We start from the raw sequence: 6,316 nt of genomic DNA, 5'->3' as shown, positions 1-6,316 counted from the left end.
TGAGCTACAATGGCTGAGACTTGTGTCTTTGTTCCATCAAGTGGGAGGGGGGCCCAGGTCAGTGTCTGAGCACTGCACTGGATGGGGGGGGGGGGCTACTCCAGTGGCCAAGGAGGTGTGATGCACCTGGCAGGGCAGCCCTGTGTGATGTGGCCTGCACCCCTGAGTTTACTGGGGTCTGTGCAGCAGACTGCAGTGTCCTGAGGGCAGCACTGCACCTCAGGAACCAACAGGAGCAGGGCAGGTGTGAAGCCCAGCTGCACCTGTGGGTGTCTGGGGTGTCTGGGGTCAGGTCTCTCCAGCTGCCCAGTGGGCTGGCTCTCCGTTTTTGTGCACTGCTCTCCAGCACACTCCCACAAGTACTGTAGCCAAATAGTAGCTGTTTTTCTCTTTTTTTTCTGATGCTTCTTTATCAGGGAGTTGCTGAGCTGCCTATAATCAGTCATCTCCCCCAGAGAAGAAAGAGTTAACAGATTTATCAGATTAGGCCACAGCAGGCAGAGAAGTGAATTGGCAGCAGGTCAGTTGCAATCTGTCAAAGAGTGGTTAAAAAGAGGAGTGGCAGGTATTAAAATAAAATGAGTGTTGAATACCTTGTTTTGGGAGTAGTCAGGAAAAGAAAGGCACGAACTAGCATGCTCCCGGGACAGCACAGGGGCAGGTGCGTTTGTCCAGGACCGGCCGTCAGATCCATCTCTCCTGGGTGGAGGCAGAGGGTAGGGCCACCGTAAAAGAGAGGGATAGGTTTATTGCACAGTGATTTGCTTAGGGAGCACACTGTGTCTTCCATTGATGTGCTGTTTTGTTAAGTGGCCTGGTGACGACAATACGAAGATTGGAAAAGCTCAGGTAGGAGCACAGGCTGGTGTGGCCAGTGCAATGCTGCTGCCCTCCCGGGGCCGGCGGGGCCGCTGCTCTTGCTGTGTGTGGTGCGCTGGGCTGAGGGCAGCAGGGTGTGGTGGTTCCTTGGAGGGCAGCCACAGGCTCAGCATGCAGAAGGTCCTGCAGGAGCTCCAGGCCCGAGGCCACCAGACTGTGGTCCTTGTGATACAGCAGAATCAGTCTCAGAGGAGAGGCCCCTTTCACTCTGAGAACCTGTGCCAGTCCTCTCATGCAGGATGGATTCAACATGTGCTCTGGCAGCACCATCAGATGATCTTTGAAACACAAAGTTTTCTGAAGCGATTTTGGAAAATGTAGCAAGCCAGAAAAACGCATCCAGGACCTATTCCCAGTCATGCTCAGAGCTATTGCATAACAAAGCCCCGATGAGGCACCTGGATGACAGCTCCTTTTATGTGGTTTTAACCAGCCCCATGGTCCCCTGTGGGGCACTGCTGGCTAAGCACCTGTTCATTCCTGCTGTGTTTTTTCTGCTGACCCCATGAGCAGCCTCTCCTCACCTGGCATTGTTTCAAAGTCGTATCTATTCCTTTACCAAGAACTTTGGAGATATCCTACATGGACCCTGATTACAAGCCGGATTTTGCTTCATAATTTCTGTGGTGAATCATGTTTTTTAATATTTATTTATTTTTGTGCCAAGCCTCTGCCTGTGGCGCCGGCATCCCATACGGGCACCAGTTCGTGTCCCAGCTGGCTGTTTCACTTCTGATCCAGCTCTCTGCTAGGCCTAGGAAAGCAGAAGAAGACGACCCAAGTGCTGGGGCCCCTGCTCCCGCATGGGAGACCTGGAAGAAGCTCCTGGCTCCTGGCTTCGGATCGGCTCAGTCCCAGCCATTGCAGCCATTTGGGGAGTGAACTGGCAGATGGAAGAGCTTGCTTGCTCTCTCTCTCTCTCTTTCTCTCTGCCTCTGCCTTTCTGTAACCCTGCCTTTCAAACAAACAAATAAACCTTAAAAAAGATTTGTTTATTTCTTTTGAAAGAGTTACAGAGAGAGACAGACAGACAGACAACCAACTTGCTTCCACCCTTTACTCCCCACACAGCCTCAATGGTCAGCACTGGGCCAGGCTGAAACCAGGAGCTTCATCTGGGTCTCCCACATGGGTGCAGGGGCCCAAGCACTTGGCTCATCTTCTTCTGCTTTTCCCAGGCCACTTCCAGGGAGCTGGATCAGAGGTGGAGCAGCTGGGACAGGAACCAGTGTCCCTATGGATCCAGCATCACAGGTGTTATCTGCTGTGCCACAACGTCAGCCCCTGTGGATCCTCTTTTTGAGAGGAGATTCTTTCCGTTTATGTCATATTCATTTAATTTATACTAACTTCAATGACTTTATAGTGTTGTACGCATCTTTCTTCCCTTCTTGTTACTAATGTGTGCACTATTCCAAAGGACTCTAAACTTTGCTTTTATTTTGAAAAAAATTAAAAACAATTTATTTGTACGTATCTCATAAATATACCATCAGGAACATAGCAATTCTTCCCACCATTCTTGCCCTCTCTCCCAGTTCCTCCCCCTTCCTCCTCCCTCTCCTGTTTAGTGCAGGAAAGAGAAAGAAACAGAAAGAACGGAAGCAAAACAAAAAAGAAAGAGTGGACTATCAAAGCTGAGAGAACTGTTCCTCAGTGTCTAGACCAGGGCTGTTCTACGTGTTTGCTTCTCAAAGGTGATTTCACTCCCCACTCCCTCTTTTCCCTTCCTTCTCCTTCTTTCCTTTTAGAAACTTAATTCTCTTTAAAGAGGAACCCAAGGAAGGTACATCTCTTGTGAGCTCTTAGACATAACTAACTTATGAGACATAGTATTATCCTCCAATTAATACCCTAAATAGAAGTGATTCTTAAGAACAGTTTTCCTATTAAGTCTCCCAATGCAACTCTTTGAGGACAGAGGTCCTGCATGGGAAGTTGGTGCACAGTGACCCTTGTTGTTTATTTAACAAATAACACTCTTGGCAAGGACATCAGTGATCACCCAAGGCTCTTGACATGAGCTGCCTCGGCTGTGGAAGCCTTTTTGATCCATTGGCTCAACAAGGCCATAAGCAAAGTGCACATTCTCTCCTCCCTTCAGAGAAAGGCACATCCTTCTTTGGTGGCCACTTCTTTCCCCTGGGGTCTCACCCACAGGGGTCTTGTATGTAGGACATTTTATTTTCCAGGGTATCTTGGCTTTCCATGCCTGAAATGCTCCCTTGGACTTTGCAGCCAGACTGGAATGCCATTAAGGCTAATTCTGAGGTCAGAGTGCTACTTAAAGCAATTGTCCTTCTATGAGTCTGCTCTATGGACTGTTCCCCATATTGGACTTTCACTCCTTTGTAATTCTGTCTGTTACTGTTTCCAAACACTTAGCCCTATTTATATGATCACTATAACACTTGATCCTATCTATATTGTCACTTTACTGCTTCTTTCTAACCATTTGATCTTTGTAACACTTAAGCTGCTATTTTGTCAGCCAGCTTAAGGGATTTTTGGGTCCTATGGCTACTTGTCAAGCTGTACTCTTGGAAGTCATTCCGTAGGAATGTGTGTAGGACAATACTGCTTTGCAGTTGCAAACTACATGCGTTTCACAATTACAACTTTAGGATCTTGGTGATTCTTCCCACTGTGGCCACCCTTCCACCTACACTCCCACCCCCTTTCCTCTTCCCTATTTATTCTCACTCTTATTCTTTACTAAGATCTGTTTATTGGCCGGCTCCGCGGCTCACTAGGGTTATCCTCTGCCTTGGGGTGCCGGCACACCGGGTTCTTGTCCCATTCGGGGAGCCAGATTCTGTCCCGTTGCCCCTCTTCCAGGCCAGCTCTCTGCTGTGGCCCGGGAGTGCAGTGGAGGATGGCCCAAGTCCTTGGGCCCTGCACTCCATGGGAGACCAGGATAAGTACCTGGCTTCTGCCTTCGGATCAGCGCGATGCGCTGGCTGCAGCGCGCCGGCCGCGGCGGCAATTGGAGGGTGAACCAACGGCGAAAAGGAAGACCTTTCTCTCTGTCTCTCTCTCTCTCACTGTCCACTCAGCCTGTCAAAAATAAAAAAAAGTTCTGTTTATATTTAACTACATACATAGATGATTAACTCTATGTTAAGTATAGTGTTCAATGAATCATATGAAAGAGAAGATAAGGAAAATATTAGAAAGGAAAAGATAAACAAAATATAGAATTAGAAGCTATTTCTCAACAGTTGAGAGAAGGCTGTTCCAGATCATTGCTTGTCAAAGTGTTCATTTCATTTCTCCATGTTGTCCTTAAGGTACTCTGTTAGTTATCCCAGGTCAGGGAGAACATACAGAATTTGTCCCTTTGGGACTGGCTTGTTTCACTAAGTATGATGTTTTCCAGTCTCATCCATTTTGTTGCAGATGACAGGAGTTCATTTTTTTTTTTTTTTTTTTGCTTCTGTGCAGTGTTCTATGGTGTAGCTATCCCACAATTTCTTTCTCCAGTCTTCAGTTGAAGGGCATTTGGGTTGATTCCATGTCTTGCTAATGTGACTTGAGCTGTGATAAACATGCAGGAACAGAGAGCTCTTTCATATGTTGATTTCATTTCCCTTGGGTAGAGTCCCAGGAGTGGGATGGCTGGGTCATATGATAGGTCTGTATTCAGATTTCTGAGGTATCTCCATACTGTCTTCCATAGTGTCTTCCACAGTTTACATTCCCACCAACAGTGGATTAGGGGACCTTTTTGTCCACATCTTCACCAGTACTTGTTGTTTCTTGATTTCCATATGGAAGCCACACTGGGTGGTGGGGAGTCAGTTGTCTCTTCACCTTGCTGATTGTTTCTTTGCAGTATAGAAGCTTCTCAATATGATGTAATCCCATTGGTTGATTTTGGCATTGATTGCCTGTGCCTCTTGAGTCTTTTCCGGGAACTCTTTGTCTGTGCCGATGTCTTGTGGAGTTTCCCCAATATTCTATAATAGTTTGGTGATGTTCGGTTGTGGATTTAGGTCTTTAGTTCATTTTGAGTGGATCTGGGTGAAAGGTGTCAGGTAAAGGTCTTGTTTCATGCCTCTGCATGTGGCAATCCAGTTTTCCCAGCACTGTTTGTTGAAGAGACTGTCCTTGTTCCAGGGGTTGATATAAGCTCCTTCGTCAAAGAGAAGTTGGTTACAGATGCTTGAATTGATTTTGGGTGTTTCTATTCTGTTTCATTGGTCTCCTCAAACTTTATTCATGTCTTTGTGGTGACGGCATCAAAATCTTTTTCTCCTGGCTGTTTTGAAATATATCACGTGTGTTCGTCACCTATGGTCACGCAACTGTGCAGATGAATCCAGCACTTTTCTCCTAACTGAACTTGTTCCCGCTGACCAGTCCTTCCCTCCCTCTCCCTCTCCTCTATGCTGTTGGTGCTTAGGAACTGCTGTGCTGCTCTCAATTTCAGTGAGGTCAAGTTTTGATTTCTACCTATGACTGAGGTCAAGGGCTGTTTGTGTTTCTGTAGCTGGCTTGTTTTGCTTAAAACTAACAGCCTCCAGTTCCATCTACATTTTCACCAATGACAAGGTTTAGTCCTTTTTTATGGCTAAATACAAGGGGTCTTCAAAAAATTTGTGGAAATTGCCAGTTACGAAAAACTATGTGTGCATTCCAGAAATCTTTGTAACAAAATGAACTTTTGTCTTCATTGCATTTTCTACAACCCTTGGGAAGTACCCTTGATGGAACAAAGGCATACTCCGCAGCCATTCTATCTAGCTCCTTTCCCGAAAATAGATAAAATCAGAATTTACATTTTATCCATACATCCTTTGAATTTTTCTCTTACCCCTGCATCCCAGTCCAGTCTCACAACCTGTATCGTCCCCACCCTGCCCCTGCATTGTTCTCCAGGTTTCGAAGGCAAAGCCAAGCTTGAAGAATCTGTGCAGAGCAACTCAGATTCATCAGTTACTCTCCCTCCCCTGCAGACCTCTAGCCCACCCTAAGATAGAAAGCCCAGTCCGCTGGGGTCTGCGCCCTCTACCATGTGTTCAGTCTGTGTGCACACTGGCAGTTGGTCACCAATCTCTGCCATTTATTTTTCTTCAATAAATTCATTTTGGCTGTGAGTTCATATCCTGTCTCCTCTCAGTTCTGCACCCCTTTTCCTTATAACCGTCATAGTATTTGTGTGTGTGTGTGTGTATACTCACACTCAAACACACACAGATTTTTCTTTTTTTAAAGATTTATTTATTTATTTGAAAGTCAGAGTTACACAGAGAGAGAAGGGGGAGGGAGGGAAGGAGAGTGGGAGAGAGAAAGGGAGGAAGGGAGGGAGAGGGAGAGAGAGAGGTTCACACCCCAACTGGCCAAAATGGCCAGAGGTGCAGAGATCTGAAGCCAGGAGCCAGGAGCTTTTTCTGGATCTCCCATGCGAGTGCAAGGGCCCATGTGCCTGGGCCAC

General features: G+C 46.7%; 1 protein-coding gene and 1 pseudogene across 1 annotated transcript in view; both read left to right on the top strand.

Annotated features, from left to right (window-relative positions):
• UGT1A7 (UDP glucuronosyltransferase 1 family, polypeptide A7) overlaps positions 1-6,316 on the top strand; it is a 214,881-nt gene that overhangs the window by 29,209 nt on the left and 179,356 nt on the right.
• Positions 1-6,316, top strand: part of LOC138848908 (UDP-glucuronosyltransferase 1-6 pseudogene) — a 40,121-nt pseudogene that overhangs the window by 23,689 nt on the left and 10,116 nt on the right.

Source organism: Oryctolagus cuniculus, chromosome 3, assembly GCF_964237555.1.
Source record: "Oryctolagus cuniculus chromosome 3, mOryCun1.1, whole genome shotgun sequence".
Lineage (NCBI taxonomy): Eukaryota > Metazoa > Chordata > Mammalia > Lagomorpha > Leporidae > Oryctolagus > Oryctolagus cuniculus.
Note: the sequence above shows the minus strand (reverse complement) of the source record. Positions and strands in the feature narration are given on the sequence as shown.